This window comes from Quercus lobata, chromosome 11 (genome assembly GCF_001633185.2).
Source record: "Quercus lobata isolate SW786 chromosome 11, ValleyOak3.0 Primary Assembly, whole genome shotgun sequence".
Taxonomy (NCBI): Eukaryota; Viridiplantae; Streptophyta; class Magnoliopsida; order Fagales; family Fagaceae; genus Quercus; species Quercus lobata.
Window position 1 is genome coordinate 53,525,651 of NC_044914.1, and position 11,348 is coordinate 53,536,998.

Genomic DNA, 11,348 nt, shown 5'->3' on the forward strand with positions numbered 1-11,348 from the left:
GGCTACACTCCTCTGCTCTAGTTCAAAAGCTATGTTGAAAATATTAGGTGTGGGTTTTGCAAATATAAAGCTGAAGGGTGTTGGTATATATATAATGACTACGGGTCTTGGTGGAGCTCCTGTACGGAGTACAGTGGTTGTATAATTCTTATTTATTTTTTAATAAATAAGGTTTACAGATCCGGACTCCGAAGTCAACAAGGAAATATCATAGAACACGCAGTTCCTTGTTCTTTAATTAAAGGGAGACCCTTTTGATTCTTGCTTTAATTTACAATATGCATACACAGAGGAAGAAAAATTAGGTGATTTATATTGTTGCCACTTTTTTTGAAAAAGTAAAAAGGAAAATCATTCTTTCACATTTAGTATGGAAAGGACGACTGGGTGTACTCTTCAGTGGTCCCAGTGGTTTCTTTTCTTTCCTTTTTTGTTTGGGTGTACATGCTAGCCTTCTAGCTAGAAGTGTTTGGCTACCCTCCTCTTCTTCTCTCTAGCTCAAAAGCTATATGGGATTATGATATAGAGCTAACTATACAACTGTGTGACGTCACTGCGTATTTTTAGTTGTTTACGTTATTTTCCGCGTACGAAGGAAGATTATTCTCCCTTTTAAAAAAGACCATCCAAATTCACTAAAAAGAGAGAGAGAGACCATATAAGATTCATGCCCAGAATTAATTAGTGGGACCCATCATTCATGTGAGAAAAGGGAGTGCGCATTTATGATGCTCCGAAAATACATAATAATTTCCCTCATAATTGACTTCGTATGCTAATTTGTCTCTCTTCTTTCTCTTTCCATTTATGTGAGTGGTGTGTGAATATGTGTGAATCCAGTTGTGAGTATGCTTAAATCCACTAATACTTATATATATCCACAGTGGCGGTCCCAATAATTTTTCTTAGGGTGTTCCTTAAAAAACATAAATTATACAATCTAATAAAAAGAGAAATTCATATATTGACAATAACAACAATAAAAAAAACACGCAAATACATAAAATTTATAATTACCTTCTACGAGTTTTCATATTTTAAAATTGTTGTATGATAGTTTCATTATCAATATTACAAGCTACATCTCTTTCAATGTACACAGTCAAACAGTCATTCATCTACTGAATGTAGAAAAAATTATGGAGCAAAATTTAATTTTACTAGAATAAAAAAAACTAAAGGTGTTCCCAAATTTTTTTTGAATTGTAGACAAATAAAAAATTTTAAATTATTATATATATATAAAAAAATTTCAAGTCAAGGTGGCCCTGGGACCACCCTGACTTTAAGGTGGCGCCACTCATGTATATCCAAGTTGTGAGTATGTGAGTATGTGTTTGCATGCACTAGTAAAAAACAAGTTTATCCAATATTCAAATTGAGCGAATTAAAAAAAAAAAAAAAGTAGAAGAAAAAAAAAGATTAGTAGGGGGAATTAAAAAAAGACATCAATTAATAGAGTAACAGAGAATCGTGTATATATATATATTATAATTCAATTCTTATGAATCAAAATATATGTATTTTAAATTCATGAAATGAAATGTAAGAAATTATAGTGGCATAAAAATGAACATAGTATTTTGGGATTCAACAACAAATTAATAAACAAACTATTTATGAGAACATGAAATAAAGAAAATAAGCATACCTCTTTGAAATGAATTGTAATAAATTATAGTGACATAGCTTTTGATGCTTAAGGAGACGGATATATATAAAAGAACAAATTTTACAACATCCAAAGCAAACAATAAATAAAACTAACTTTTCAATTTCATAAATCAAGTGGCATTTACCTAGTGTTAACTGCATTGTATAATTGGCTGGAAGTGGCTGTATTGAAGCCCAAAATACCGAACACTGAAATCTTTTAAGCTCCTACATTTATACCTTCAAATAATCACTGAGTTGGAGTGGAAATCATTGTTTTCTTAGAAGTTGAAGAGTGTTTGTATAGGGAAAGAGAGGTTGTAAGTGAGTGTAGGTCTTGGTTGGGTTTCATCTACACATGGGGAGGATGAAGAGAGTTTATAAGTGGCTAGGTTTGATCTGCACATGGGAGGAAGAAGAGATTTTGTGGGTAAAAGTTTAGGCTTTGATTTACTTTTGGGTGGGGAGGGTCAGACCTTTTAGCCTTTCATCTACATGTGGTGGGGAGGGTTAGACCTTTTAGCCTTTGATCTACATGTGGTGGGGAGGGTGAGACTTGAGTCATAAGATTTGGGCTAGGGCTTTTCGTAAATTTGGTCTATATTGATTGTGGTGATATCAAAATTGTACACTAATATTAATCCGTACCAAAATATTTCCTTCTCTTATCCCGACCGAAATGGCATCCAGTATAGTATTGACAACTTTGTGCAAGACACCCTAATGCAAGATTGTATTTTTAACCTTTCTTGACATTAATGTTGGGAATATGTATGTAATTCAATGAAGGAATAACAATAAATAGTCGGATAAAAAATGGCTTAGAGGCACAAACACCTCGCTATCCTTAAACAATATTTGTCCAAACACAAAATATGTTAAAAGCTTACTGCAAATTTGTTCTAGGGATACAACTAAGCTAAGAATTCTTCAAGTAGTAATCTTGAGAGAATTCTTGTGAATTTCAATGGAAATGGTGAAAAGTAGTTACAAAATGAATATGAGTCAAGTGGGTCATAGCCCTTCAAAAGGCATATTTGGAGAGTTACTTTAATTGATTTTAACGTTCACAAAGCATTATAACAGTTTGTTGAACTTGAATTGAAAATGAGTTAAACCCCTTAAACAAACTAATTGATCTTTTGCTCATCGGCTTATACAAACGGTACACTCCATTTTCAATATAATATATTACAACTTATATTGTATATACTTTTATAAAGAACAATTAACACAAGACGGCCAATCAAATAAGTAATTCTCTGAGGCCCATATATACATTCAAAATGGTTATTGGTTTAATTTCTTACTAATGTATCTGTCATTAAGGCTTGTAGAAGTTGGCTTTTAGTCCATTGTCAGCTAAGGTCCAAGCCCCTGCAATAACTATTAGAATAGTCAAGACAATGCCAAAGCAACCTAACCCCATGTTTATAAACCAAACCAAACCATTTGGTCGAGGTTTCTTCATTGCAATCCACATGAAACATGGATAAGTAAAAGTTAAAGGTAATGAATGTAGCACCTCCAACTAAAGGTGCTTGTCTTCCCAAAAACGGAAAAGTCACAGAAAGAAAGAAAGCCAACCCTCCATAGAAAAAGCGAAGGAATGTGCGAACCCACCATCGGCATGGCTGATTTTTCTTGCTTGTGTATCTAACTTCCAAGTTGTCAAAAACAACCATGGCGTAAACTTGGAATGTACATAAACAGTTCACCAATACTGGTAGGAAAATTGAGGTCATCATTAACTTCGAGCTGTTTGGTCCGTGGATTTGTGAAAATAAAGTCAACAATCCTTGTCCTCCACTATACGCTACCTGTCGTTCATAAATACATAGAAAAATGAAAAATAATGAAAAAAGAAAAAGAAAAAAGAATTTATGAAGCCAAATTTCATTATATCATGGAAAATTAGAAGAGTCAAAATCATGCTTTTCTCTCACATTTTTTGATATAGAGAACATTGATATAAACTTTTTTAAGTATATACAAGTGCCTATAAAGTCTTGCATTTTCCCCTTCCCTATTTATGAAAAAACATAATTTTCTGTTTCATAAAAAATTGAAAGAGTCCATTTCAAGGTTCAATTTTTTTTTAGTCTAATAGTGTTCAAACCTATTTGTAATATCTAGTAAGATCCATTTCACAAATAGAAGACATCTTATGATAATAAGATTTTATATATTGTAGATGCGTTTGTTCGATACAATTTATTTTTGAGCAAAATGCAAAAATTATCTCTAAATGTTCAATTTGCTTACAAACACATTTTTTGTACTATCAATTTAAATTTTTAGTCCCTTGAGATCTTACAAGTATCCAAATTGACCTCTATGTTAAACTTCTGTTAGTTTGAAGGACAAATTGTAATCATGTGCCTTGTATGTGGCCGCATTTATTATATATATATATAAAACAATTAAAACAATGACATCTTAAAAAAAGAAGAAATTTATTAGAAATCATATAAAACTATTTTTTGTTATAAAAAATTGAATTGTCAACAAGATGAAAACTTCATATCTAATATTATAAGATCAATGCCCAATTTCATGCGACACAGTAGACGAAGAATCAAAATTAGTACAGAAAAAATCCCCTAAATTCATGCTTTTTACACGAAACAAAATCATCAATTTTCAAATTTCATGCCCTCTTTCCAAAATAAACCAAACTATCAATTCGTAAATTCACAAAATCACTCAAATTTCCACCATATATTCTCAACAATACCTCTGCTTGCAAGTTGCAAAACAATATTAAAAATTTAAAAACCCTTAACCTCAACTTGACATCAAAGAAAACACCATCGTGGAAGGAGCGTTAAGATAAGAAAGGGCAATAGGTGAGATTGTTTGAGAAACCATATATCTATACCTAACAAAAAGTGAGAATTTAAAAAACTATACTCTAAAAGTGCATTTTTAAACCACCATCTCAAACAGGAACTTATTTGATTGATAAAAAAATCATGATGATATAAAATAAATCTCTTCTTAAGTAAGTATATAACAAATCTCAATAAGTTCAACAAAAGAAGATTTGCTTGCCTTGTTTCCATAAGCCCAAAATCTACCTATTGCAAGGGGGTATTGGCACATAGCGATTACTATGTATGATATTGACACCCCTGTGCACATTGACTTATAGGATGTTTGTTTTGGACTTGAAGGCAATGTTCCCTGCAAAATTAAAGACATTTTAACTAAAAATTACATTCAAGCCGAGGTGACAAATGTATCCATTCTTTTAAAGCATTACTTGGTTTGTTTTTATAATAGTGCATCACTTTTTATTTTTCTAATCAAAATGATAGCATAACCTTAAGTTATTTAGAAGGTAAGCTCTCTTATTTTAGGAGAAATTATTATGTCCATAGGGTGGACTCTTCCCTCTTTTCACTTGAATGGTAGATTTCTAGTGAAATGGTATTTATATATATACCATGGAACTCCCACATTGTAAGAGGGAGTATGTATGTATTGAATGTACGAGATAATTGTTGATACTTAGGGTCAACCTTCTGTGTGTGGGGATACTATAGAAGAGTTAACCCAATGAACCTAATAATGAAGATATACAGACTATCGCATCATTTAAAATTTATCTTCCTTAACCAAAGAATCATCCTCTCCCAAGGGAATGGTAGTGAAGTACCACCATTGGGGAAGGGCTCGTGATCTTTTATTAGTTTCTTTATGAATTGCAAAATCTCTTAGACATTTTTTCCAACCTTTAAGTTGAAGTGTTGCATGAGTACTCAATAAAAAAAAATGTTGCATGAGTACATATCCTTATATAGAGTTTCATATTTTAGGATTTTGACATGTCCAAGTTCTATTGAATCTAAAAGGGTCACGAGTTTAGGCTGGGCTGAGCTTTCTTACATAGTTGGATACTCTCACATTGGATCCTAAAGTTGGGCGAAGGCACAAAACTTGACTTAATTAGCTCGCAATTGTTGAAGCATATCTTACCCCAAAAGCAAAGAGCTATGGTATAACACAGTTATCACTAAAAATGATAATTTGTCTGAAATTATTTTCACATGGATTCATGCATAAAAAATTATTTTCACACACTAATTACAAATTAACAATTTGACAAGTTATGAAATTCTATGCGAATAATGTATTCGTAAACCATTGTTTACCCTAAAACCAAAAAAAAAAAAAAAAAAGGGTGTAATTCTAAACTTTTTGAAAAGGAAAAAGATTCTTTTTATTAGATAAATATTGAGAGAGGAAGAGGTGGAGTTCAAATCACTAACATAAAAAAATATTAAACTATCATTGGAACCTGAAAAGAAAAAAGTAGAAAGGATGTTGGAGATTCTAACCTATATCTCGAGGATAAGATTATGTCCTTTGAATGCAAGGGCAATGATCCCAAGCGCATTCAACACATCACTGAAATTTTTCATGTTAGATTTCAATTTGTCAGATTGACCATAGGATATGCCTATGAGCCTATCTTTTGTAATTGAGAGAGCCCAAATCAGAGTAGAATATAGAATGACTGTGATGGCCCCAATTAAAGACACCGAAGCTACAGAGTTTAGGTTTGGTAGTTGGGCTATAAGTATTGCTAAGCACGTGTAACTTATTAAGTATTGCTAAGTATTCAGTGGAAGGTGAAAACATGAAGTTATTAGATCAAGACTTATTGAGTGCATGTGTAACTTATTAAAAAAAAAAAAGTTAAATTCTACTAACATACCTTAAGGTTTAGGCTAATGCCAATCAAGTCCAAGACTATTCAAAACTAGCCAATTTGGTCCCTAAAGCCAACTTAGTCCCTAAACAGTTAGTTATTTTTTCTCAACTGTTTTAGGAACTAATTTGGTTAGTTTTGAAAAGTTTTGGACCTGGATGATATTAGCCCAAACCTCAAGGGGTATGAATGGAATTTATCCTTTAAAAAAAAAGCAATTACAATTTGACTTTTAAAAAAGAAAAGTTTAGAAAATAAAATATAATCTAATAAAATATTAAATATATTTTATCTTTTTCTTTTATAATATTTATTAACAAAAAGTAAAATAACAACAACAACAGGGGTTTTGTACTAACCAAAAGAAACTATTACAAGTTGCATGTATTTGCTGTAGCGGATTCCAAGGACTGATTCATGGGGTCAAACGAGAATAAATATGGTATAGAGCTGCCACGCAAATGCTAGTGACAAACATATTATACCCCATGCCCTACAACCAATGAAATTATGATAAGATTAAGAACACACCCAAAAAAAAAAAAAAATTCACAATTATTGAAGTGATCAGAAATTGTTATTGGTAGGTAGGTAAAACAATAATTTTAGTGTTAGACCCAATTGAGAATGAGTAAATCTTGCCAACACAATTATTGTGAAATTCTTTTTGAAATTTCCTCAAACTTCTTCAAGCTGTTTATGCAATAGCATGGATCACAGATAACCAAATAGAAGTTATATTTTCAATGAATGAATTTGGTTCAAAAAAATGCAAATAAGATCAACAAACTTTAAAGTTATATGTTTCTCTGTATGAATTTCTAATGTTCAAAAATTAAATGGCTGTTGGATGTCAACTTGTGCATCCAGGATTTAACATTTTTGGACAAGGTGTTACTAATAATTCAATGAGAGAAGAGAAAAACAGAGAAGATCGAATATATCATGATACTGAAATAATTTTTAGTATCTAAAAACAAAGTTCTTTATTATTCTCATATAAGGACAAACCAAATTCTTAGATGTTGTACTTTAAATTCTTTAATTAAATTTAAATATATAATTATTATTAAATATGAATTTAATTAAGAAAATTAAAATTTATTCTTTATATAATATCACTGAGGCATAAAACTCTTATTTTTACAAAATAATTTGGAAAAGATTATTATATACTACTATGTCACTCCCAATCTCTTGGAAATGTTAATTTTCAAACTCTTCAAAAAATATTAGATTTTATTAATATTAATTAAACTCACATGGGAAATGAGAAAGACTTATTATATATATTCACATGGAAGGTAGTGACGTTACTATATTGAAAAAGTTTCCAAGATTCTGTTCTCATATATAATTTTGAAGTCATTGTTGATAAAATTTACCAAAAAAAGGAAGTTATTGTTGAAAAATGTGAACAATATATATATTTCTTGCCCTAATAGTACTATACATGAACATAAAAATTATATAAACGCGCCGACTTTAATTAATAAGGTCCACAGATTCCGACATGGAGTCGACAGGAAAATAACATGGAGGAAAATTCTAGTGCCACAACTCTATGCACAATTTTGTGCACAAGTCGGTCACGTGGCGAGTTATGGTTGGTGGAGGGGTGACCCACCATCACCCCTCCACCAACCACAACTCGCCACGTGGTTGAGTTGTGCACAAAGTTGTGTACAGAGTTGTGGCACCAGAACTATTCTAACATGGAACACGCAGTTCCTTGTTCTTTAATTAAAGGGAGATCTTTTTGATTGTTTCTTTAAAGGAAGAAAAATGAGTATCACGTGAAAGTGTCTCAGATATTTAGAAAAGTGAGCAAAGAGCAATGTGTGTGTATATATATATATATATATATATTTTTTTTTTCGTCATAAATGGGGGGAAAAACTATAAAATCTTGTACCATGGATGTATGGTTGTAATATTTTATGATAATTTTAGCTTAATAACTTACGCTATACTTTCTTTAAATAATAAAATAGATAGTTTTATTTATTAACATAATTATAATAAATTTTTATTAGTAATTAATATAATTATCAAATTTCATAGTTGGACAAATAGTAAAAGAATTCTAAGAAAAAAGAAAAGTAAATAGTAAAATAAAGGGAAAAAAATCATAATTTGATAAACTTTTTTGTGTATTGCATGGTTATCGATTAGTTGCACATATAAGCTTCCTCCCAAATATAATGTCATATTTTGAGTATAAGCTTGCCTTTACATCAAGTTTATTAGGTTGAGGTTGATTGATTGTTTAATAAATAAATAATAGAGAAGTTTGTTTTTTTTTTTTTTTTTTCCAAGTTATATGGTCATACTTTGAGCATAAGCTTGCCCTTACATCAAGTCTAAAGGTTAAGCTTGACTGATTGTTTAATAAAATAAATAATAAAGAAGTTTTTTTTTTTCCCCAAGTAGTTGAGCCCATTGTTATTGATTTTGTTTTGTTCTGGTCGGAACGGCTAGAATTTTTCATACCGGTATGCAAATCGGTACGAGAATATATCATGTTCCACCTTGGGTCAGATTTCGGGCCGTTTCGGGTCATTCTAGCCAATTTCGACCGAGATGTGAATTTCAGCCGGTACAGGATTTGGCTTGTTATTTTTTATTTTTTATTTAAAAAATTTAAAAAGAAAACACCCACACACACAGTAAAAGGTCCAACAACGTTGTTTTGGACTTTACTAAAAAACCTAATCCTATATTCTATTATATTCTCTGATTCTTTCACTCTCAATTCTCATCTCAAGTGCTCTCTCTACCACTCTACTCACTGCTCTCTTCCAAGTCTCTCACTCTCTCGTGACTCCCTCTGTCTCTAGCTCTTTCGGATTGAAGCTTCAGCCAAATAGGTATTCTTTCTCTACTCTCACTCTCTCGGATTAAAGCTTCAGCCAATTCATTTAAGAACTTAGGAGTTAGGAATTAAGATTAAGTTTTAAGAACTTAAGATATGTGATTGTGGTATGCAATTATACATTGTCATAAATAATGTCTTTTGTCTGTTCATTCCTTCTCCCTCTGTCATAAATATATATATATATATATATATATTTTCTTTATCTTATGATTTGTTTTGTGGTTAAGAACTTAGGAGTTATTATTTGATATTTAGTTATTGACTTGTAAATCTTCTTATTGTGTGATGTTAAATTGATGTTGTATTGATGTTTAAGACTTAAGAGTTCAGACTAAACGATTTTTATTATTTGATATTTAGTTATTTATTTATTAGAATTGACAATTTTATGTTCTACAAGAATATATATAAATTATTTTTTAAAAACCCCGAAACACCCTAAAACTGTACACTGAAATTGGCCGGTACCGAAATATTCCATTCTACTGGACAAACTGAAACAGGGTTTGAAACGGTATTCAAAACATTGGTTGAGCTAACCTAGCTATTTATCAGATTAGTTAATTTTTTTTTTTTTGGTGCATAACAGATCAATTTTCAGCCTTCGGGTACTCAAACATTCCATTTCTTCCTATATTGAGGCTCTAAATTCTCCTAAAAGGGATCATTTGGATTTTAAATTGAAAAACAAATGACAATTTTATTTTATAACTTGAATAGATTAAATTCAGTAACTAAAAGTAGATACAAATAAACATCATACATCAATGAAATGTAATTGTTTTTCAATTTCGAATTGACAAATTGACCAAACCATATAAGGGTAAAATGCAATTAACAATTCTCTATCATACACATGGAAAGAAAATGACCTTAAACTTTCCAAGTCTACACGTCTGTAGGAGCTTGATTTTAGTCAGTCATCAAATTCTCATTTCATAACCCAACATTTTCTCTTTGGGTTTATGAACAATTAATGACTTTATTAGTTAAGCAAATGCAACAGGAAGCAAGAGAGCTTGCAATCCAATTCCTGAACAGAGTAAATGAAACGCTGCAAAAAAGGTGTTGCCATTCCTGGACTCAGTGATGGGAAGCCAAGCTTCCTGTGGATTGTGCTGATAACCTTGCAAACTTGCAGATGTAGTAATATCTTTTGAGGGGCCACTATCTATAATGGTTATCATTTGCATTAGCTCTCCCAGGGTTTTGGTATTGGTAGGTGAAGCTGGGAGAGGCATAACTTTTCTATAATTTGGTTCTACCATTTCTGCCATGGCTGCCCTCCTCTGCTCTAGTTCAAAAGCTATGATGAAAATATTAGGTGTGGGTATTGCAAATATAAAGCTGATGGTTGGTGGTATATATATATATAATGACTACGGGTCTTGGTGGACCTCCTGCACACATTACAGTGGTACATTCTGCCTTTCATAAATATATCTTTTCTTTATTTTTAGGAAATAATCATGTATTGATAGTAAAAGCCCGTATAATTCTTATCTAATAATTGAGATTTGATTGGGAAGATGGAAAAGTGAAAAAATAGAAAATTATGAGGGGATAGAAAAGTGAGAGGATAGAAAAGATTTATGGCCCGTTACCGTTGTTTAAACAATAGTTTTCAATATTTAAACAACATTACATGTATTTTCATATATGTTTTCACTCACACGTATTTTCAAAAAATACAAACAACGTTACTAGAACAATATTACCAAATGGATCTTTAGTTTTTCTTCATTTGTATTTGGTTGGAGGAGTGGATAAGTGGAAGAATGAAAAACTTTTTTGTTTGATTAAGATGAAAAATGTGAGGATAGAAAATAAAGTTAGTATAAATTTACCATTATGTCCTTACTAAATATATAAACAAAAATTAACATTTATTATTAAAAAAAAATTTTATGGACACTTCAAATTTTTTTTTTTAATTTATAAAATAAGCAAATGCCAAAAGGATTAAAAAAAGAAAAAAAAGAAAAAAAAAGAGAGAGATAAAAATAAAAAAAATGAACCAATGTGAACGTATTGTGCAAAGTGCAAACAAGAAGAAATTTTATCCACAAAAAAAAAAAAAAAAAAAAAAAAAAAAAAAAA

General features: G+C 30.9%; 1 pseudogene; it reads right to left on the reverse strand.

The window, feature by feature from the left end:
- Positions 1-2,977: 2,977 nt before the first annotated feature.
- Positions 2,978-10,525, reverse strand: LOC115967147 (annotated as a pseudogene).
- Between the last annotated feature and the right edge of the window lie 823 nt (positions 10,526-11,348).